Below are 24,821 nucleotides of genomic sequence, written 5' to 3' on the forward strand. Positions count from 1 at the left end.
ACTCAGAGACCCACCTGTTTCTGCCTCCTGAGTACTGAGATTAAAGACATTCACCACTGCCAACCAAAATTAATTTTTAAACTCATCAAAATAGATGAATATAAAAAAGACTATAAACAGAATATAAAATAGAATGTAAAAAGAAATAGACTCAGCCAGGAGTGGTGGCACACGCCTTTAATTCCAACATTCAGGCAGAGGCAGGGAAATCTCAGTGAGTTCGAGGCCAACCTGGTCTACAAAGCAAGTCCAGGATAGCCAGAGCTATTATAGAGAGAAACCCTATCTCAAAAAATAAAAAGTAAATAAAAAAAAAAGACTGATAGGAAATGTGAGATAAATAAAAGGAAAAATTAGGACTATAATTGATGCATTGATTATAGAGTATAAATAATTATTTCAGCTTTTTGAATGGCTAATATTTTCATAACAAAATCAGGGAGAATTATAACAGTAATACACTGACTTGTACAGAAACAATTTATATATAAATACATGTACTCTGGCTAACAGATTACATATGTGGCCCTCACTCTTACAATGAAAATCCAAAAAGATTCTTTTCTTTGGGCAGTAGGTTCTACTTTTCTCATTTAGTTGCTTCTTTTAAAGTGACACTATGAAGCAGTCATGGTTTGTGTCTTAGTCAGGGTTTCTATTCCTGCACAAATATCATGACCAAGAAGCAAGTTGGGGAGGAAAGGATTCGGCTTACACTTCCATACTTTTGTTTATCAGCAAGGAAGTCAGGACTGGAACTCAAACAGGTCAGGAAGCAGGAGCTGATGCAGAGACCATGGAGGGATGTTCTTTACTGGCTTGCTTCCCTTGGCTTGCTCAGCCTGCTCTCTTATAGAACCAAGACTACCAGCCCAGAGATGGTCCCACCCACAAAGGGCCTTTCCCCCTTGATCACTAATTGAGAAAATGCCTTACAGTTGGATCTCATGGTGGCATTTCCTCAACTGAAGCTCATTTTTCTGTGATAACTCCAGCTGTGTCAGGTTGACACTAAACTAGCCAGTACAGTTTGTTTAATCCTAGCACACAGGCAGTAGAAGTGGGTCAATCTCTATTCACTCAAAAGAGAGTTTGAGGCTAACTTAGGCTACATAGCAAATTCCAGGCCAGCCAGGGCTACACAGTGAGGCTGTCTCAAATAAGCAAACAAAGAAAAAGACAATAGTGAAGTACAAATAAATATAAAACTAAATAATTCCAGTTTCATGCCTCCTTTAAAACTAGTTTTACAAAGAATAATCCAAATCAGTCTTCTAAAATTATTCATCAAAACAATCAAAAAAGACCTTGAAGCTTTATGCTATTAATTTTTTTCACAAGGCAAAACAGACATAATCACAAACTTCTAAAACTGGTCAAAAAGCCACAACATTTCTCAAAAAAAAAAAAAGTCTCTCAGAGTGGTGATGTATCTAGCAAAGATCACCAATGACTTCTCTGTAACAATGCCCAAATCCTAGGCTCATCCAATGCTCTTTCCGTTGTCCACACTCGTTTTTTAGTGAGGTTTTTTGGTATGTTTTGTTTGTAGGGAAGGGGATTGCTATGTGTGATACACGTACATGAGATGCCTACATACCACACGCAAAGGACAGAGCATTGGAGTCCTACTCTGTCTTACTGCCTTCAGACAAGGTCTCCCCCTAAACTGGAACAGTCACCTAGGCTGACTGACCAACAAGTTCTCAGACCTGCCTGCTTTCCTCCCCCAATGCTGGGGTTACAGGAACACACAGCAATGTACACCATTTTACAAGGGACTGGTATTTTGTGCTCCGGTCCTTATGCTTGCAGAGCAAAATACTCTTGGTCCATCAACCTTTTTCCCTAGTTTACCCTTAATATTTTCCTCCCCTTTTCTCAGGAGAGTACTATTATACCAAGTATTAACTTCATCTAGGTAAATATTTTGCATCTATTTAATGACTTAATTTCTATTTTTACTAGACATTCATACAGGTGAATACCAGAAATCACATTATGGCCAGGATTCAAATGACATTATCTTATAACTGATAATAGCTGAGCTTTAGTAAAATGACTTAAAGGTCATTTCAGGCAAATAAAGAGGGAATGACAGAATGTTCTATTCCTAGCCAATGGTAGGAAAAATTCTATATATAAGTTTTCTTTAATCAAGTTTTACTTTTTATTCAATATGCATATGTTAAAATAACAGGCTATATTAAGACTTGAGTAACTATATTCTTGCAAAACCATCCAAACAATGCTAGCCTGAATGATGTAAACCTCAAACTTCAGAAAATGTATGATATAACCTACTAATTTATAGAAAACATATCAAACTAAAAGCAAAAAACTAATGAATCTTCAGTATAGCACACTGTTATCCTAAAGATTATAGGTCATAAACCAGATACAAAAAGAAGAGTTCTTGAAGATTTGGCTATAGCTCAGAAGCAGACCAAGCATGTAACAAGGCCCTGGGTTTGATGTTGAAGAACACATTGGCATGGAGAATGAAGATGGTATTTATTTCTCTGATCTATTCCCAATAATAGCAAAACTAAGGCTAAAGTACCCTTTAGCTTTAAAGTACCCTTTATTATATACAATAAAAAATAAAATTACAATTCTATTAAAATTCAGCTACACTGAAGTCATCTTTTCTGAATAAATTAAAGAATCTGCTAACAAGATAGGGTTCCAAGAAAAATAATCAAAAATGTTAAAAAAAAAAAAACAAAAAACAAAAACAGAAGTTTACAAAGTTTGGTATGTTAAAATGGAATATACAGATATGGTGGCACCTTTAATCCCAGCACTTGGGAAACAGAGGCAGGAAGATCTCTTTGTGTTTGGGGGCTGTCTGATGCACATAACAAGTTCCAAGCCATGGCTACATAGTAAGGACTTGTCTCAAAAAGGGGTAAGGGGGGCTAGAGAGAGGATGGCTCAGCAGTTAAGAGCACTAATTGTACTTCCAGAAGTCCTGAGTTCAATTCCCAGCAACCACATGGTGGCTTACAACTATCTATAATGGAATCTGATGCCCTCTTCTGGTGTGTCTGAAGACAGAGACAATGTACTCACATAAAATAAATAATTCTTTTTTAAAAAAGGGGGAGGGGGGAGGGTAAGGGATGCCCTGAAGTTCCCATGTTATTTTCTGATTAATAACCCATCTGGTCAAAGACTTAACATTCTGCAACAGCCCTGAGCTTCCAATACCTAATTCAAGTTACCAAAAAGTCTGAACTGAAAATACACTAGCCACAATACTTTAATACCGAGGAAAATTCTAGATGTGGTGGCATATGCCATTACCTAAGCACCCAGAAGGCTAAGGCAGGAAGATCACTACTAGTTCAAAGCTAACCTGGAATACATAGAAAGACACTGTCTTAAAGACATTTTAAAAGCTGTGTATGCTGGCACACAACTTTTATTGTAGCATTTGAAAGGGAGAGGTAGATACATCTCTGTGAGTTTAAAGCTAGCCTGATCTATGTAGCCAAACTCTGTCTCTCAAAAAAAAAAAAAAAAAAAAAAAAAAAAAAAAAAAAAAATTGAAACTATCCAAATAAACTCTGTATTTCACAAGGAATACATTTACTAAGGACCAATGGCTCATGTCTGTAATAGAGTCCAAAGACAGCCTGGGCTATATTGTGAGATCCAGGTCAGCTTAGGCAACAGTGTGAGATAGAAACAATCTCAAACAAGAAAGGAAGAGAAGAGACACATTTAAAAAAGAAAGTGTAACTGTTCTAATATTTCTCAAGAAAGGAAGAAAAAAGGAGACATATGCAGTCAAAGAAAGCATTACTGTTCTAATCTGTTATTTCTATCTTCTATTTCCTAATTTCTATATTTCCTTATTTTATGTGTCATTTTATCTCCTGGAAGCAAGGCTATAAAGTGTAATTTCTAAGGTGTGCAAGTATTCCATTAAGTGGCATATCTAAAGAATTGTCTTGTTTATTAATGTAATGATGACTATAAGGCAATGCAAATTCCTAAAATACTTCCTGAATTTTTAAAATAAGATCAATAAATAAGCCATATTATTAACAATACAAAAATGGAGACCACAGCAAGTATAAAAATTGTTGCACATAATTTTCTGATCAAAAAAAAATTCACAAAGATGTTATATAGACTGTTCTGACTTTGCAACTTCCCAGCTAATTTGCTGTTTCGTGTTTGAATCTCAATTGTCTCCTGTGCTGTAGGAACCTATTTATCTACTCACTTGACTGAAAAAACTGTAACAAGAATCAAGAGTTCAATGTGTACAAAAATACTTTACAAAGTGAAGCAGAACTGCTGTAGCATTTGTTTGGTTAAGTTGTTGTTGTTAAGACAGAGTTTCTTTGTGTAGTCCTTGCTGTCCTGTAATTCACTCAAACCAGGCTGGCCTTGAACTCACAGCAATACACCTGCCTCTGCCTCCCTGGTACTGGAATTAAAAGTGTACACTACAACCGACTCTATTCTAGCATTTCTACTGAAACTATTATAGCTTTTGTATAGACTGCTACCTTTACACCAAATTCTACTCTCTACTACTTCTCAATGACACCTGCAAAGAGACCTCTTACATTAAGATCCTGTGAGTAAATGATACTAAGTGCTAAGAAATGATCCTGTGCAATGTTCACCTCACATGCTTATAAGAAAATTTCTTGTCCCACATTTCCAATAAGAAAAACCATGGGGAATACACTGAAGATAGAATCCCCAATTCACTTTGGTACCTAAATGCTTTTATAAAGGAGAGTCAAATACTAATGTGAAAAACCTGTCCTAGGCTGTAATTCATTGAAATCAGGGAGTTTACTCACTGTATTTTCAGGTCTATTGAATAAAGCAGGTAACACATTATGCAAAAAGAGTATAACTATAGAATCCAAATAGAAGTTTTCTAATGTACTCATACAGAAACTTATAAAAGATAAAATCCCTATGCTGATAGTTTCCCAAACAGGTATTATTTGAGGAGAGAGTAAAGCATAGTGGTAGGAAAGTAAATAGGCTCTGAAGTCAAAGCAACTCAGGTTCAAATCCCTGCTCCACCATTGCTAACTGTGTGACTTTATAATGGAATTCAACCTCTCTTATCACTTCTAAGGATATTATACCAAAAGTAGGAATAAAAGCAATATTAACATGTCACCAAACTACTGTGTTTAAATTTAAACACATGACTTAAAGCTGCTCAACAGAATGCATGGCACTCAATAGTAAATGTGAAGCAGTTCTTATTAAAATTATAGTCTACCATGATCCTGCAATTTCACAAAGCTAATCATGTATCAGTGAAGCACTAATATACTGTCAAAGATTATCCTTGACATAGTGTGATGTGATGTGTTCTAGGAGATACACAATTAAATGAAGATTCCTCTACAAACTAAAAGCCATCTAATTGCCAGTAACAAAAAAAGACAGCTACTTAAAAGATGCATATCGTAGGTTCTATCTATTTAATCAAATCATAACAGTCAACAGAATTGTGCAGGAAAGCCCAATTTTTACATAGATTGTCTAGAACTCTGATAGAACTAGTTTTCAAGAGAAAACTATATCCTAGCATCACGCATATGTTCATGGATTTATAAAAGAGTTGAAATCCAAAGATATGAAGAAACTATCCAAAAAATTTTCACACTGCCTCTAACAGTAAATCACAATGCATAAAATCAACAGAAGTTCAGTAATTTACACATATACAACAGGAAAGCCACAAGAGACATGTCTGTCATAAAAACTCAAAAAAAAAAGTCCTAGATTCTTTTTTTTTTCTGTACTAAAACAATTTACAATTGCAGATTATTGTCCAGTAGCAAGGGTCTGAAGCAGTCAGTTATATCACATGCATAGTTAAAAGCGGGGAGAAATTAATATAATGTATGCTCACTTGCTTGGGCTCAGCTCAATTTCTCTACTGGAAGAGTTCAGTACCCCTTTGTCTAGGGAATGTCGCCAATGGGATGAGTCATATCAATTAACAATTAAGGCAATCTCAAACAGACTCACAGGCCAATCCAAGGTAGACAATCCCTAAGAGTATCTTCACAGGTGATTCATTCAACCTTGTGTCAAGTTGGTAATTAAAACTAACCAGCAGAAGGAGGGAGGCAGAGAAGGAAAGAAGGAAAAGAGCACTGGCTCCTCTTCTGTAAGACCTGAATTCAATTCCCCACACCCACATAGTGGTTCACAACTACATGTAACTCCAGTTCCAGGAGACTGGCCTCCCTCTTCTGGCCTCCTTGGGCACCAGGCATCCAAGTAGTGCATGTGCATACACACACACACACACACAAACACATACATATGTGGGGAGGGGGCATACACAAAACAGTAATTTTTCTAAATTTAAACAAAAGTCTAGTGTGGTAGCAGGCACCTCTGACCCTAGCACTGAGGAGGCAGAGACAAGCATCTCCGAGTTCTAGGCCAGCTGAGGCTACATAAGAAGACCTTGTCTTAATAGATGACTGATAGATAGATAGATAGATAGATAGATAGATAGATAGATAGATAGATAGATAGATAGATAGAGATGATAGATAAAATTTCTGCAGCAGTGGCAGACATATTCATGCATTTTCGCCTCTAAAAACAAACAGCATGACACATTTTCTTAGTATGATGCCATCTATTGTGTTTTTCCTATATTACATCTAGTCTAACTGATAACATTAGGTATTCTGACTTTACTAGCAATCATACCAAAACTTAGGCCCAATAGCATACATTTTACAACAGCATATGTCTTGTGAATGAATGTATATGGCTTATGACTGAGAGAAGACCAATGACATCTTTCTGTTATACCATTCTTCCCCCCCCCCCCCCCCAGACAGAGTTTCTCTGTATAGCCCTGGCTGTCCTGGAACTCACTCTATAGACCAGGCTGGCCTCGAACTCAGAGATCCACCTGCCTCTGCCTCCCGAGTGCTGGGATTTACCATTCTTTTAAGAACAGTAAAGTAATATATCACCTACAGCCTAGCGATGAACTAGGAACCGTGTACAATTTTAAAAGAAAAGTCATGGGCTAGAGAGCTGGCTCAGTGGTTAAGAGCACTGACTGCTTTTCCAGAGGTCCTGAGTTCAATTCCCAGTAACCACATGGTGGCTTACAAACATTTGTAATGGAATCTGATGTGTCTGAAGAGAGCAAAAGTGTACTCACATATATAAAATAAGTAAATCTTAAAAAAAAAAGAAAAAGAAGTCATGAAAATGTGATTTACTACTATGTATCTGAATTATTAAATATGTTAATAAAGTATCCAAAGCTCTCTTCTAGCCTTTCCAGGCACCAGGCACTCATATGGTTGAATATACATACATCCAGGCAAAATATTCATACACATAAATCTTTTTTTAAAAGAAAGAGGAAAGAAAGCATCAAGGGACTCTAAGGGACTTCTAAGGTCACAGAACTAGTAAATAACTGTCCTCACTCAAACCAGATCTTCTACCAGAAGCCTATTTTGTTTCTAGCCATTTGTTCTTCTCAAGTCCTAGTCACTCTTCAAACCTTCCTCCACAAAAATCTTCTCCAATTATTCTTTTGGACTTCTCTTCACACAGAAGTTAACTGAAAGTAAGATCTATGTCTTACACTCCAGTTGTCTTACACCAAATTCAGCAGTATGTCAGATCCAGAGTTATACATATACTACATCTTGATGCTTTTTCTGTTGTTTTGTTTCTTTTTTTTTTTTTTTGGTTTTTCGAAACATGGTTTCTCTGTATAGCCCTGGCTGTCCTGGAGCTCACTTTGTACACCAGGCTGGCCTCGGAACTCAGAAATCCGCCTGCCTCTGCCTCCCGAGTGCTGGGACTAAAGGCGTGCGCCACCACGCCCGGCTGTTTCTATTTATGTATTGGGGTATTTTGCCTGCATGTATGTATGTGTACCATGTGTATGCCTGGTGCCTGTGACCAGAAGAAGGTGCCAGATCCCCTGGAATTAGAGTTATGGATGGTTGTGAGTCATCATTTGAGTTCTGGGAACAAACCCAGGCTCTCTATAAGAGCAGCAAATCAACCATGACTCCCTCCAGCCTGTTTTTTAGTTTTTGAGATAAGATACCAGGTAAGTCAGTCTGTTCTCATTACGTAGCCCCAACTGATCTCAAGCTAGCTTTGAAACTTCAATCCCTGTCTCAATTTTACAAGTGCTGGGACTACATGTGATGCTTTCTAAATAAAACCACTTTAGTGTTAAATATTAACTGAAGGCTGGGAAGGTAAGTTAGTCAGTAAAAGTGCCTGCCACACAAGCTTGAGGACCTAAATTCAACATTCACATAAAAAACAAGAGTGTTAGCACATTTCTATAATACACACAACTATGGAGGAGGAAAGGCAAATGAATACCTGAAGCTCACTGGCAGCCAGTTCAGCTGAAAAAATAAGTCCCAGATTCAGTGAGAAATAGTCTCTAAAAATAAGGAAAGTGATGAAGACACTTGACCTCCACATGTAAGTAGGTACGTACGTGTGTGTACACACACACACACACATTTTTTCAAGCCACATTAAAACCTAAAGAACCCTTCATTTTCTTTAATATTATCAAGTCAATGAATTGGTGGAGGAGTAACAGGAACCCCACAGGATGTAACTTTATGAAGAGATCAAAGCAAGTATCACTAAGCTCATTTTCTAACAAATTACATCCTACTTTTTCACTACCATTTGTTCTTCTCCTAGTCAGCATTATCAATATTGAACACAAAATTCCATTCCATTTCCAGAAAGCACTTAAATTTTGTTTTTCTACATCCTTATCTTTTGGTAACTTTTGCCACAAGCACAGTAACTATATTAATTACTTGCTTGCTAGTGTGATAAAATAGTGTGACAAAAGCAACTTATTGGAGAAAGGGTTTATTTGGGTTACAGTTCCAAAGGGGATACAGTCCATCACAGCAAGGAAGGCATGGCATCAAGAGTTTGAGTCCAGCCCATGGTATCAGCTGTCTAGAAGCTGAGAAAATGCAGAAAATGAGGACAGGCTTTATAAACTCTCAAGGCCTGCCCTTAATGACATATTTCCTTCATTAAAGTTCAACTCTCTACAGGTTCCATAACTTCCCAAATAGCACCACCAGCTGGGGACCCAAGTGTCCAAATACATGAGCCTATGGAGGGCCCTTCATATTCAAACAACAATAGTACCTCACTAATACATTGTATGTATTGGGCTCTCCTGCCTCCCTTCCACTAGAATGTTAAGGTCAGTAAGAGAAGGAATCATGCTCTTTAAGCCCTCATCTTTCTTACTCTCTAGCCCTCCTTCTCTCTTTCCTCTTTCCCTCCCCCCCCCCCCACACATGGCCATGACCAGTCTCTCTCTCTTTCTACCTTCTCTCCAATAAAGTTCTAAAACCATAAAGGAAAGAGAGAGAGAGAGAGAGAAGGAATCATGTCTATCTTATTCACCACTATATTCTAGTACCTAGAACAGAGAAACCCTGTCTAAAAAAAAACAAAGAAAATTGCATATTTCCATTTTGATTTGTATACAATTGCATATAATTTCAAAATTGTATAATTCCATTTCAATATTCCAGTAGAGGTAGAAGCAGCAGAGCCCAATAAATTTTATGAATTAGAGATGTTACTGTTGTGGTTTGAATGTGAAGTGCCCTATAATATAGTTCCTCATATTGTGGTGACCACAACAATAAAATTATCCCATTGCTACTTCATAACTATAACTTTACTACAGTTATAAATCCTAATGTAAATATCTGGTATCCAGGTTATATGATATGCAACCCCTGTGAAAAGGTCGTTTGACCTCAAAGGAGGTAGGACCTACAGCTGGAAAACCACTATACTAAAGGATTCCATTTATGTAACATTCTTAAAATGATGACATCACAAAAATGGACTTATAATTTCTTATGTAACAGCATGTGACACTTTATCTCAAAAATAAAACTTTTGTAAATTCTAAAGGTGATAATATATCCTCTGAAATCAAGTATTTCCCCCTTAAACGGGCTTATAAACTGGATTCTCAGCCTCTGATTCACATTGGTATTACCTATAAACTCTGTAAATGTTTAGATACCATAATATTAGACCAATTAAATAACAATCCCTCAAGAAAAGCAAAACTCAAGCATCTGTGGTTTTCCAATCTTCCAAGTAATTCCAGTGTTCAATCAAGAATGAGACTGAGTAGCCCCCAGAGCTAGAGAGTATAGAATACATTTTAAAAGCAAACTCTCAAACCCTGAGAATTGATGAGTTGGGCCCAGGGTTTAAGGTCAGCCTAGACAATATTGGTGAGGAGAGAGACCCTGGACCTTATCAACAGTTTCTAAAGATCTAGCTACTAATATTTTTGCTAAAATCTTAATTACAAATTTCATCTGTCTTCAAAAAACAAAAAGACTCGAAGATACCTCCATGGACATAAAAATGGAACTATTAATTTGACTTGTCAAAATCTTTCAAACAGAAAGGATATTATACCCCATTTGGTTAGCCTAAAATCAAAAGGACTTATTCCCATAAATTTAACACACAACCATTACAATAAAGTACATAAGGGGAAGTATTTCTTTTTTTGTTTGTTTTATTTATTTATGTATATGAGCACTCTATCTGCATGCACACCTGCATGCCAGAAGAGGGCATCAGATCCCATAATAGATGGTTGTGAGCCACCACCACATGGTTGATGGGAGTTGAACTCAGGGCCTCTGGAAGAGAGCAGCTAGTATTCTCTTAACCAATGAGCCATCTCACCAACCACTAAAATTGTATTTTTCATGAATATCAAGTGTGTATTTCAGGTATGGTGTTCTTTTCCATCTGTGTGGGGAGAAAGCAACAGTGACGGCAGCAGAACACAAACAGCTGGGCAGTGGTAGTGTAATGCCAGCTTGCCAGGCAGAGACAGATTGTCTCTGAGTTTGAGGCCAGCCTGGTCTACTGAGCCAGGACAGCCAAAATTGCACGCGCACGCGCACGTGCGCGCACACACACACACACACACACACACACACACCAACAACAACCTGCCTCGGGGGAAAAAGCCAGAAAGAAAGAGACAGAGACAGAGAGAGAGAAATTTAAAAATGAAGAACACTGAACAAACCCAAACAAACCACATACCACAACTTAATTCAACACATCCAGGAAGCAGTGGGTACGTAATGAGATCTCAGGGATTCTACAAGGATTTTACCAACACAGGATTTAACACAGACACATCTTTTTTACTTTAATTGTGCCTGTGACTTTACTGAAAGCATTTTTGATTTTTAGGTTTGTTGGGAATGGGGGATGGGAGGACCTAATCATGCTACATAAATTATTGCCTTAGAGGAGATTGTCAAGCCAGGAAATTTTATTTAAATAAATAATATAATGTAACAAATATCTGACAGTTAGATGTCACTTAAAATATTAAAGTAATAAGGTCATTTTTAAATGTGTACTCTTTTTACAAGTTCAGAACAACCACAAATTATGGGGCTACAAACCACCAGTTTTTCTAAGGAAAATTGTAGCCTATAAAATACTGGCTGACTGCCAGTACAAATGAGTTTTTTCCTCAAGCTTTGTAAGCCACAATAGTCTTTCAAATGTGACTATAACCATATTATTCAATCAAGAGGCAAAGCTACTAGATGGGACTGCTTGGCCTAAAAAAACATTTGTATAAGCCTACAAACTGCTCCTTATAAATACTCTATGCTGTCACTTTTGAAAAGAGATCTCAGTTTTGTTTGTTTGTTTGTTTACAGACAGGGTTTCTCTGTGTAGCCCTGGCTGTCCTGGAACTCACTCTGTAGACCAGGCTGGCCTCGAACTCAAAAATCCACCTGCCTCTGCTTCCCAAGCGCTGGGATTAAAGGCGGGAGCCACCACTGCCCGGCTCTCAAATTTTTTTAACATTACCATTTTACCATAATTTTCTTAGGTAATGAATTAAGCACCTTTTAACTTTTTTGAAACCAGTGTTAGGAGCCAATAAGATGGCTCAGTGGATGTACATACAAGCAGACATGACAACTTAAGCTCAGTCACTGAGACCAGCATAGTGGAAGGAGAGAACCAACTACCAAAAGTTGTTCTCTGGCTTCCACAAGAGCATTTATACACAAGTAGAGATGTAGAGATGGATGGACAGATATTGTAAAGCATCCAGCCTTGGAATTAAGTTAATTGGTATGTTTAAAATTAACATGTTCCCACACACAGCTATCCCTCAAAAACAGCAAAACTTCCATTACAATCCAAAAAATATTTCCTTCAATTTATTCTCTAAGTAAAAAAATAGTAAAAAGGCAATCGTGAAAATAGAACAGAATAGATATAATTCCCAGTTCTACTTCTGTTGTTCTCTCTCAGAAGTAACTTGAACAGCTAGCCATTGCACACCTCAGTGTTATTTATTAAAACAGAAATATTTTTGTTACTTAATGGTGAGGTTTATGCCATAGATATGCAATATACATGAAGTAGATTAGCACAGTACCTCAACATACCCAAAATATTAAGAAGCCTACATGTTTTTGTATAAATAGTGTATCAGAGATACTACTGATCTGAAAAAGAACTGTAACAGCCCCTGAGTGTGTTCTAATGCTAGGATACAGTATAAGTTTCCTCCATCCTTCTGAGCAGCTCTTTAAACAGGAAAAGTAAACAACTCAAAATAGCCTCAGGAAGTCCCTGAAACTGACCAGATTCACTAGGCCCCTCCCTGCCAGATTAAGCAATAAAAACTTTAAAGTCACTCTTAAACAAGAAGCTGTGGTGCAAAGCAGACTCTGAGAAGCTAAGCTGCAAAGACTCTTGAGACCAGACCAGCTGCCTAAAAGTCGCAGAAACCAGCTGAGCTGCTTAGACAAGGTTTAGACAAGAGTTACTTGGAAAGGACACTATGAAACCTATTGAGTAATCTACAGGCTGTGCAATGTGCTCCAGGTTCCCAGCTTTTGCAAAATGTCACCTGTGCTGGGGTGGGCTTTGATGATGCAGCTGACTCTGAGTCAATTCTGCTCCTGTAAGTAACTCCAATAAAGCCCATTTGTTCACCAAGCTGGACTTTGATAATATCCATACTTTGATCTGTTTTGTACATGTAAATAAATAATATTAAAAAAAAAAAAAAAAAACTAACGCCTGGGCTCAGCTGTTAAGATCACTGACCATTCTTACAGAGGACCTAAGTTCAGTTCCCAATATCAACATGTCGGTTCACAACCACCTATATATAACTCCAGTTCCTGGGGATCCTATGCCCTCTTTGTGGCCTCTGAGGACTTATGCATGTACATGATAGTCATGAACTCCTGAAGGCTAACATTCATATTTTTTTTTAAATAAATCTTAAAAGCCTACCATCTCTCAAATACTAGATAGTATTAAATTATCTAAAATTGTCTGAGAAACTGTCTTTTCTAGCTACCTATCTGTGTAAGGTAAATTGTTCATCTTCACATACTTCAAACAAAACAGACTAAACACAGAAGTAGATCTTCTATTAAGCTATACTAAATTAAAACGTAAAAATCAACTGCTACTTTTCTCACCCAATTTTCCTGAGTTTTGTTGTTTGTTTGTTTTTTGTAGTCGCCACAGCTACTGCTGCCACCCACCATCAATTGCACTTTTTTTTTTTTTTAAGATTTATTTATTTATTATATGTAAGTACACTGTAGCTATCTTCAGACACTCCAGAAGAGGGAGTCAGATCTCATTACGGATGGTTGTGAGCCACCATGTGGTTGCTGGGATTTGAACTCTGGACCTTCAGAAGAGCAGTCGGGTGCTCTTAACCACTAAGCCATCTCGCCAGCCCCAATTGCACTTTTTAAATTAGTAAAACAGGAGCTAGAAAGACCTCAGTAATTAAGAATGTTTACTGTAACTATGAGGACCAAAATTTGGATCCCAGCACTCACATTAGGATGCTCACAACTGTCTTAACTCCAGTTCTCAGGGAGTTCTCCAACAGCCTCCATAGTCATATAAGGCCATGCATGCACTCTTAAAAGCACACAAATTTTTTTAATTATTCATTTAATAAAATGAAAATAATTTCCAGTATATACTTTCTAGATATCAATAAATAATAACACATAAACAAAAGATCTTTAAGATCCTCAATTTTTTAAGAGTATAAAAGGGTCCAAAAAAAAGCTTGAATCCACACGTGGAAGTACATGAGAGGCAGTCAGATCTCTGAGTTCAAGACCAGTTGGGTCTACATAGCAAGTTCCAGGACAGTTATATAGTAACTCTGTCTCCAAAAATATAAATAAATAAAAATAATTCAAAATAAATTAAAATTTAAAATATAAAAATACACAAACAAAATGACTATGACAGCCAGGTGATAATGATGCACACCTTTAATCCCAGCTCTTTGGAGAAAGAGGCAGGCAGATCTCTGTGGGTTTGAGGCCGTCCTGGTCTATAGAGCTAGTTCTAGGACAGCAAAGGCTATACAAAGAAACCCTGTCCCGAGAAAAAAAAAAAAAAAAACTAAGAGGAAGGAAGGAAGATAGGTAGGTAGGTAGGTAGGTAGGTAGACAGACAGGTATGTTGACACCATACAATTTGGGAGCAGGTGATAAAAATGTCTGACCATTTTGCAGTGAGCAGTGTCCTCCTCCAATCAACCAACAACTCAAATTTTCAGTGAAGGACTTTGACATAAAAGCATTGTCATCGATCCTATTTCATAAAGATAACAATCACTTAGCCATATGACCTGTTCTAAGTAATCAAAAAAAAAAAAAAAAAAAAGACCAGACAGCACTTACTGTGCTCTGATCAAATGCCTGCCTGGCACAGTGCTATATTTACATTATCTCTTCATTCTCAGGACCCCACAAAGTAGCACAGAACAGGAAACAGACACAGATTTATTTGCCAAAGGCCACAGGGAATAAGCAGTGGAATCTGGACTTAAAATCAAGTCTGTGTGACTCCAGAGTCCAGGGCTCTCTACTTTTACCAGTTACCTTCATTGTACTGAAATCAATACAGATTCGAGAAATCAAACCTTCACTTAACTTTCTATGTCCTTGACCAACCCACTACTTCTCTGAAACAGCTTTCTCATCAACAAGATAAGGGGGTTAGCCAAGGGCTGGAGAGATGGCTCAGGGGTTAAGAGCACTGCTCTTCCAGAGGTCCTGAGGTCAAATCTCCGGCAACCACATGGTGGCTCACAATCATCTGTAATGGGATCTGTTGCCCTCTTCTGGTGTGTCTGAAGACAGCTACAGTGAACTCATAAAATAAAGTCTTTAAAAAAAACAAAAAGGGGGGGGTGGGGGGTGGGGGGGTAGCCTGGTTGATCTCCAAAGTCTCCTCCACAGCTAATATTCTTAGATTGATTTCCCATAACCTCAACCCCACAATTTTAAAAAGGCCTTTGGTATGTTTTGCTGAACTAGAAAAAAAAATATATATATATACACATACATATATATATATATAATATTAATGAGAAAATTAATAGGCCAGAATATAGCTTTCCATGGTTTATCATTAATCACTATCATAAAATAGATTACCATGAAGTATATACTTTTCATTCATTCCAAACAACCAAACTTTCCTTCTTTTACATTAGATTGGGTATCCTTGAAGCTGGAGAAATGGTTCAGCTGTTAAGATCACTAGCTGTTCTTTCAGACAACCAGGGTTCAATTCCCAACATCCATATGGGAGCTAACAACTATATGTAACTCCAATTCCAGAGGTCTTGATACCCTCTTGAGGCCTCCATACACACATACATGGTATACATAAATATATTCAGAAACATAAACTGAAATAAATTACTTCAAAAAAGGAGTGGTAGCGAGGGGGGCTGGGCATCCTGATCACTGAGACATCTCTAAGGGTGGTAAACAACATTACCATGATACAGTTATCACTGAATTATATATAGGGTTTGGTCTAAGGGGCAAATGCCTCCTCATCAGCTTGTTTAACACCAATTATCCTTTGAAGTAAATGTACAATTATCAGTGCAGACATGGAGACATTTGCTAAATATTTTTGAGAAAAGAAGGGTAAGCTGCAGGAAACTGAATTTGGCACAATGACACATCCACAACAAAGAGAGGGAAAAGAAAAGAGAGAGAAAGGGTAAAGACACTGTATAAGTGAAGTTTTACTAGTTTATGCAATGTTGATTTTGTCTAAACTACCAAAATTGAGGCTTTCTGTCTCTAAAAGCTACAGATCTCTCCATTTGAGGCCAGTCTGTCTGCACAGAGTTCTATGACAGCCAAGGCTACACAGAGAAACCCTGGGGGGGAAGGTGAAAGCTGGGCATAGCAACTAACATCTGTAATCACAGAACTACAGAAGATGAGGCAGGAGGATCACCACAATTCTGAGAATAATCTTGACCCTGCCTCAAAAATCCAATTTACAATTTGGCATGGTGGATCACACCTTTAATCCCAACACTCAGGAGACAGAAGCAGAGTTCACAAGGATGGATCTCATAACAACCCTAACTCCAATTCCAGGAAATTATAACCTCTGAAGGCACCAGATGTGCACAAGGTGCATATATACATATATCTGCAGGCAAATACACACATAAAATTAATAAAATCTTAAGGAAAAGAAAACCTATCCAAAGGATCCAGGAAGCTCTTATATCCTTTTTCACCCCAAACCCTGTATACTGAAGCATATTACACAACTGCCTATTCTGTGGGGTGACTTACCAAGGAGCTTCAGAAGAATAGGTGAAAACAAACCTACTAAAAGTTCTTTTAAAGGCTGAAGAAATGGCTCAGTGGTTACGAGCACTAACCGCTCTATAAAGAACTAGAATTTGGTTCCTAGAAGCCACCTCAGACAGCTTACAACCAGGGGATTCAACACAATTATTATACACACACATAATTTTTTTCTTTTTAAGTTCTTGCCAGACATGGTGGTGCAAGTCTTGACTCTCAGTATTCAGGAGGTAGAGGCAAAAGGATCTCTGAGTTAAAGGCCAATTTGGTCTACAAAAGTGAGTTCCAGGCCAGGAAGGACTACATAAAAGAGGGACGGAAGGAAGGGGAGAGGGAGGGAGGGAGGAAGGGAGGGAGGGAGGGAGGAGGAATTGGGGGAAGGAGGGAGAGAGAAGTTCTTTCAAATTTTAAAAATAAGAGAATTCTTAAAACACATACAAAACAAGGCTAGAAATGTTATTTTGAAAGTCTTCAAAACACAGTATGAGGGCATGTCTAGTTTAATCCATGTGAGAGTGTGTGTGTATGTATACACAAGTAACTGCAGGCAGTTGTGAGCCATCTAGCACAGGGGCTGAAACTGAACTCAGGTCCTCTGAAAAAAACAGCAAGCACTCGTAACTGTTAATTCTTTCTCCAGCCCAAAGACTGTTTTTAAAAAATAGTTGTTCCGATTCTTCATAGGAACTATAACTCTTCGAGGGATTAAGGAGGCTCATTTGGTAAAAGCACCTACCTTCCAAATGCAAGGATCTTAGTTCCATCCCTAGAACTCAGAGGAGAAAAAAAAAAAAAAATGCTAGGCTAGGCATAGTGGCACTTGCTTGTCATCTGAGCACTACAGAGAAATAGGCAGATGGATCCCTAAGGTTAATAACTGGCCAACTAGTCCTGCCTAATTGATGAGCTCTGGACCAATAAGAAATCATCTTAGAGGAAGTGGATAAATCTCTTGATTCTATCTGAGGCTGTCTGTCTTCTAGCCTACCCACATGTAAATAAATATCTTAAATCTGGAAACAAGTTCCAATACTGGTAAGTCTACTCTAAGCACTCTGTATATAAACTTATTTAAGTTTGTAACTTAAATAACAGTCACTAGACATAAATGGGGCAGGGTGGATAATGTCTGCAAACAAACCTCAGACACTACACTACAAATTTCTTATTCCTATATTAATGACTAATAAGAGTTCTGACAGCTGCTTCCTATATTGTTTTCCCTCCTGGTCTGAGGAGCTCTTAAGGCAAACACACCATCTTCTAAGGCACTACTTAATCCCCCATACAGGATGACTCCTCCATTTTTTTGTTTTTGCCATCTCACTCCCAGGTTTAGTAAAGAGACTCAACTTTTTGAGGCAAATTCATATAGATTTTAATTCTGAAATTAATCAATCAGGAGTTATTGAAGCTTTAGTTTTCTCCTCTGGGAAACAGTAATCATTCTGAAAAAGTAAAGACTGAGAAACGCACAATGCATATCTGCTATCAGTATTAATATGACTGACTCTTCTATAAAGTTTTACAAGTATAATACATCCACTATTAAATAGCAAATGAAAGATTTTCTTTATTCCTTAAAAGTATCAGACAGCAGTAAAGCACCAAAAGTGGATAATCTCTAATACAAAACTTCCAACAGTCACCTTTACTTTGCAAAATTTGTTTGTTTACTTGCTTGGTTTTATTTCATGTTTGAAATAGTACTTTACTCTGTAGCCCTGGCTGGCCTGAGCATGCTATACAGACCAAATTAACCTTGAACTCAGAGATCCACCTGCCTCTGCCTCAGATGATCTGGGGTTTACAAGCATGTGCCATCACACCCTGCTTTTTCTTTTCTTTTCCTTTTTTTTTTTTTTTTAATAATTCTAATGGTTTAAACTGCTTAATTTTTTTTTACCTTAAAATAACAGACGTGTTTTCAAACTACATAACAAAGTTTGCTTGGCCATGTGAATGTACTAAGTATGTGTTCATTTTAAATGACTTTTCAGGAAAAATATTTATTGCTTTTCAACATTATCAATGCTAGTGATATGTCATGAAGATTTTCTGATCCAAATGTCTTTATTTCTAACTTTTTTTTCTTTTTTAAAACAAAGAAAATAGATTTAATAAGGAAAACCTCTCCTGAAAGTATGAGAGGTTTCAAGAAAAGAACACTCCTGGGTTACTCCTTTGTATTTGTAAATCAGAAGCTTGAGCGAGGTTAAGCCTGGAGCATGCTTAACTGAAAGTCAAGAATCTATTGCATATGTGAGGCACACCTGTAATCCTACCTAGCACTTGGGAAAAAAAGGTCTCCAGAGTAGAAGAAGTACTACCCACATAGTAGAAGCAAAGAATAGATTACTCTGTTCTCTGGCCTCCATATGCACACCATGCTTAAGGGCACCCATACAAACACACACATACATAAAAAAGTGTAACCTGGCCGGGAGTGGTGATACATGCCTTTAATCCCAGCACTCAGGAGGCAGAGGCAGGTGGATTTCTGAGTTCGAGGCCAGCGTGGTCTACAAAGTGAGTTCTAGGACAGCCAGGGCTATACAGAGAAACCCTGTCTCGAAAACAAAACAAAACAAAACAAAAAAAAAAAGTGTAACTTTTAGTTTAAAAGGAATATATATAGCCTATCACAAAAAAAGTGTAACTTTTAGTTTAAAAGGAATATATATAGCCTATCATTCAAACTTTTTAATTCAAATAAGCAGTAACTTCATATTGACAAAGTAGTCAAGGATTCTCATCATCTGACTTCAAATAAGACAGACACTACTTAGATACCTATAGCCAGTGAAGCAGCAGTAAAGGAGAGTTCAGAGTTATATCCAGCCACTGAAAATATATGAACTGTTTTTACACTATGGAGCAAGTTTGGAACAGATTTAGTGAAATAAGTTGAACCACTGACCACTCAGGTAACTTAGCAGAAATCTTCAAAATCAATTAGCTAGATTTATAGTCTATCAAAGATTGGGCAAAAGTTGGAAATTTGGTCTGAAAAAAATTCACTTTAAGAAGTCAATAAAGTGGGGCTGGTGAGATGGCTCAACAGGTAAGAAGAGCACCCGACTGCTCTTCCAAAGGTCCTGAGTTCAAATCCCAGCAACCACATGATGGCTCACAATCATCTGTAACGAGAACTTACGTATAATAAATATATAAATCTTAAAAAAAAAAAGTCAATAAAGCACGTAAGCAAGCAGTGGGTGGGACATTCTCTTTAGTCCCAGCACTCAGAAGAAGGCAGGTAGATCTCTGTGAGTTCCAGTTCCAGGACAGTCAGGACTACACAGAGAAACCCTGTCTTTGGGGGGGAGGGAAGGCATGTAAGTGGGAAATATCACATTGGCAGTGGGCTATAAGAAGCCCAAAGTTCCAAGCTAAAGAAAAGTTGGGCACTTAAAATCATGAGATCAGGGGATTGGGGGGGTGGGTATGGTGGACTTTTGGGATAGCATTGAAAATGTAAACGAGGAAAATACCTAATAAAAAAAATTTTTTTAAAAAATCATGAGATCAGAGACTAAAGAAATGGCTCAATAGCTAAGAGCATTCATTGGCTGTTCTTCCAGAGGATGCTGGTTCAATTTCAAAGCCTCTTCTAACCTCCATAGGCAAGGCATCCACCATGCCAAATGCTGCTACTAGGTAAAATAAAAATTAAACTTGGGGGCTGGAGAGACAGCTCAGTAGCTAAAAGTGCTTGCTACTCTTCCAGAGGCCCCGAGTTTGCTTCTCAGACCTTAACTTATATTGTACCTAATTCTTCCTTTAAAAGCAAACATTATAGCCAGATGGTGGTAGCACTCATCTTTCAATCCCAGCACTTGTGGCAAAGACAGGCAAATCTCAACTTTAAGGACAGCCTAGTTTAGTCTACATAGTGAGCTCTAGGACAGTCAGCTACATAATGAAACCCTGTCTTGAAAAAAAAAAAACAATAAAATAAAAGCATTGTATGTTTCATAACATAAATTTTTTTATTTTTAGATTTTATTTTTATATGTCTTGGTATTTTTCCTACTTCCACATGTGTGCCCAGTGCCCAGTGCCCTCAGAGTTCACAAAACAGCTTACTGGATTCCCCAGGAACTGGCCATTTTCAGATGGTAACCATCATGTAGGTGCTGGGAACCAAGCCTGGATCTTCTCTCTACAGAACAACTATTCTTAAAAGTTGAACTTTCTCTCCCATCACAACAAGTATCTTCTTTAATCTCCACTCTAACTGTAAACTAGAGGATGTTTTCCAATTTTTAATATGAAATCTATAACAAATATAGCTGATTTTTATATAATTCTGTTTATCAAAAAGCTAGCAGATAAAACACCATTTAAAGCCTTCATTATTAATACATGTGGTATCTACTCATCCATGCTAACCTTGACCTCACAGTTCACAAAAACTAGAGATACACACACTGATGGCTTACACTGTTTATTCTCCCTAGTGCTAGCTTACACAAAAATTAAACCATCTTTCCCTTTAGTTCACTAGCTTTGCTAACTGAAATTACCAGTTACCCATAGATGTGTAATTCAGAGCTATTCAGTATCTAAAACCTCAAAAGGCTAAGATGTAGATGGCCTACGCTGCACAAAAGCCAGTAAGTCAGTGTGCTGATTGATTAGCTTCAAAATTCTTTGAACTACAGACACAAGTACACATGAACACCGGCTAGCAGGGAAAGGCAGCAAGCACACACTACTGTAATGACAGCTTCTTGGGAAACTGAGGTAGGAGAATCCAGCTTCAAGGCCAGCCTAGTATCGAGACCCTGTCTCCTCAAAAACAAAAATCAAAACCAGATGTGGTAGCTCATTTCTGTAATCCTAACACTCAGGAGGCTGAGGCAGGATGATTCAAGGCTACCATGAATTATCAAGGCTACACAGTAGGTTCCAGATTTGCTAGAATGAGACCTTGTCTCACTACCAAAAAAAAAAAAAAACATGGCTAGAGAGATAGTTCATCAGGTAAAGGCTCTCCTTGCCTCCTGATGATCTGAAAGCCTTGGCTCCTGCATGGTAGGAGAAAAAGAGACCCTCTCATGTTGTTAGTCCTCTGACCTCAACACACCACTGCAGTACAAACACACCATGAACACACACACACATACAAAAATAACCTTTTTTTTTAAGTTACTGCCTCCATTTTAACTTTCAAAAATAAACCACCTACTATAAGGTTACAGCCTTACTATCTTAAAATGGACTTTTCCAGTAAGACTAACTAAACATAACCAAAGTCACAAGCTATAGTTTGTTTTGGGTTTGGTTTTTTGGTTGGGGAGGGTGTGCTTTTTCTTTTTCTTTTTTGAGACAGGGTTTCTCTGTGTCACCCTGGCAGTCCTGGAACTTGCTCTGTAGACAGGCTGACCTCAAACTCAGAGATTGCCTGCCTCTACCTCCAAAGGCACACACCACCACAGCCCAGTTTCATAAGCTACAGCTTTCATGGCCAATCTATCTAGTAAAGATCTGTTCTTTACTCAACACAGTATTTCTGAGTCCTAAGAAATTTTAGGTCTGGCATAAAACATGCCTTAGAACGTAAATGCAAGTTTAGCAATGGCACTCTAAAACAGGCATTGGAGGGCAGGAGGGCATGCTCCTTTTGAACAATAACTAGTTAGCATGTCAACAGGACTAAGCTGGTTAAATTCATAAATTTCTGATTTGCCCAACAAGCCACTGAAATGTACAAAGCCTAGCATCTGGGAAATACAAAGAAGTTCTGCAGGTGCTGTAACAAACTACATCCTATTCATGACCCAAAACACCTCAGAAAGTATACAATTTACTGTAGAATTCTCATTTTTCACATGTAAAGGAACCATGAAATCACAAAATGCTGTGATATAATCAACTATACCCTTTCAAGTGGTGCTAAAGTTAACTAGAGAAAGCAGGTGTATACAGTGTTAGTTATGTTAAGAGAGAACTTGAATACCAAATAACAAAAATTTAGAGCTTCTTCCTTCATACATCTGCACACATATAAATAAAGTCTTCTGTAGAGCAGGAATTGTACTTCCTAAATACAGTGTACCTAAATGACTTGTAGGGCAATAATTCAAATTATGAATGAAAGTGACCAGTCAGATTTTTTGGTCAAGTCACTATACAGTGTACAAACTCAAAACTAGATTAAAATTAACAGGTTTGAGCATAAACCATTTGTTAGATCACCACTAATCTGATCTCATTGTTTCAAGTGACTATAAATTTAATTTATATGTATAAATATTTCTAAATAAACTTTCATAAAATTATAGTATAAAGTTACTCATCTCTACCTGTCAAAAAAGTTTTTCAATAGCTAAACTAATTTTAAAAAGCCAATCTTTCAAACAGAAGAGCAGTAAGATAGGTAACAAGTCCTAGATCAGACAGTAAACCAGTAAACAGATCAGCTGGTACAGTAAGACCACTATTAAAGACAGAAATTATCACAACCAAAGCAAATTAATGTCTAATAAAGCAATTCACTATTTACATGTTTGCTTTGGCAGTTGTAAGTAGGTTCTTTATAACTAAGGACAACATTGAAAAGACTTTAAATTTTTACAAATTTCTCCCTTTTAGGCAGAACATATACTGCCCATCAATAAAAAGCTAAAGAGATGCCTCAACAGATAAGATCAGATACATACTGCTCCTGCAAAGGACCCAACTTAACTTGCAGCACACACTCTGTCACAACTGTCCAACTCCGGCTCCAGTGGATTCAATACTCTCCTCGCCTCTGTACAACCTACACTCAAGACAGACAGAGACACACATACACACACTATTACTTAAAATTAATAAAGACAAAATACTTTTTTAAAAAAGAAAAGCTCTGAAACTGGGAAAGTAATGCTTCTAAAAATCATGTTTAGAAAGAATCTTGGACTTAAGCTAAAACTTAATGTCTGCAGCATACTTCAATTACAGCAGAATTCAAATAAACAGTATATTCAACTGCAAAAGTAATGGAGGAAAGGTAACTACACAGTAGAACAACAATGACAAAAAATGAATTAAAAGACATCCCCACTGGTGTGCACAAAATTCTCACTTCCAAGTTCCTCACAACAAACTTATCTAATGACAAAATTTTTGAGACAGAGTAATTCACTATGTAGATAGATCAAGCTAGTCTCTAACACAGAGATCTGCCTCCCAAGTGTAAGGAGTAAAGGAATGTGCCACCTTGCCAGGCTAATGACCAATACAAATATTTGATCAATCTAAAGACCACAGGGATAAAAGAAATATGGAGCCAGTCAGTGGCAGGGCACACCTTTAATCCCAAGAGGCAGAAGCAGGCAGATGTGTGTGAGTTCAAGCCCAGCCTGGTCTACAAAATGTGTCCCAGAACAGCCAGGGCTACACAGAAAAACTCTTGTCTCACAACACCAAAAGGAAGGAAGGAAGGAAGGAAGGAAGGAGGGAGGGAGGGAGGGAGGGAGGGAGGGAGGGAGGGAGGGACAGAGGGAGGGAACCTATCTTCATATTAACAGAAGCAAAGTGTTCCAATAATAGGCTTTATAAGACTTAAACTTGTGATACATGCCTTATATATCTATATCCCACCACTCAGGAGGCAGAGGCAGGTGGATCTCTGTGAGATGGAGGCCAGCCAGATCTATGTATTGAGTGTCAGGATAGCCAAGACTACACAGGCAGTCTTTAAAATATATAAACATTAAAAAATAAATAAAAACAGCCGGCCATGGTATCGCACGCCTTTAATCCCAGCACTTGGGAAGCAGAGGCAGGCAAATTTCCGAGTTCGAGACCAGCCTGGTCTACAGAGAGAGTTCCAAGACAGCCAAGGCTACACAGAGAAACCCTGTCTCAAAAAACCAAAAAAATAAATAAATAAAAACAGACAGACAAACTTGTTTTCTATAAACACCTCAATACTCTTGGAAGGTAGATAAGGAGTCAGATTTCTGGAAGAGAAACAAGCACAAAAGGATTAAGTGTCTTGTCCAGCAAGTTGTCAGTGAACATAAAACCAGAATTCAATTATTTAGTCTGCAAATCTAAATAGCCTACCTTTCT

At 37.7% G+C, this 24,821-nt stretch overlaps 1 protein-coding gene and 1 non-coding gene across 17 annotated transcripts in view; both read right to left on the reverse strand.

Annotated features, from left to right (window-relative positions):
* The window catches only part of Strbp (spermatid perinuclear RNA binding protein), a 134,011-nt gene that overhangs the window by 104,521 nt on the left and 4,669 nt on the right, over window positions 1–24,821 (reverse strand). For 3 of the 16 annotated variants that reach the window (XR_003951765.1, XM_030248990.1, XM_017316823.2), the window contains exon 1: window positions 8,386–8,449. The exons of 12 other annotated variants lie outside the window; for them this stretch is intronic. The gene's annotated coding sequence lies outside the window, so the exon portion shown is untranslated. Of the gene's footprint in view, window positions 1–8,385; window positions 22,947–24,821 lie in introns of those variants that run through there. One more of the 16 variants, XM_030248982.1, reaches the window with a different exon arrangement.
* On the reverse strand, window positions 13,813–13,896 carry Mir5128 (microRNA 5128). The gene has a single exon (NR_039590.1). It is a non-coding gene; the product is annotated as a microRNA 5128 (primary transcript).

This window comes from Mus musculus, chromosome 2, assembly GCF_000001635.26.
Source record: "Mus musculus strain C57BL/6J chromosome 2, GRCm38.p6 C57BL/6J".
In the NCBI taxonomy this organism is placed as follows: domain Eukaryota; kingdom Metazoa; phylum Chordata; class Mammalia; order Rodentia; family Muridae; genus Mus; species Mus musculus.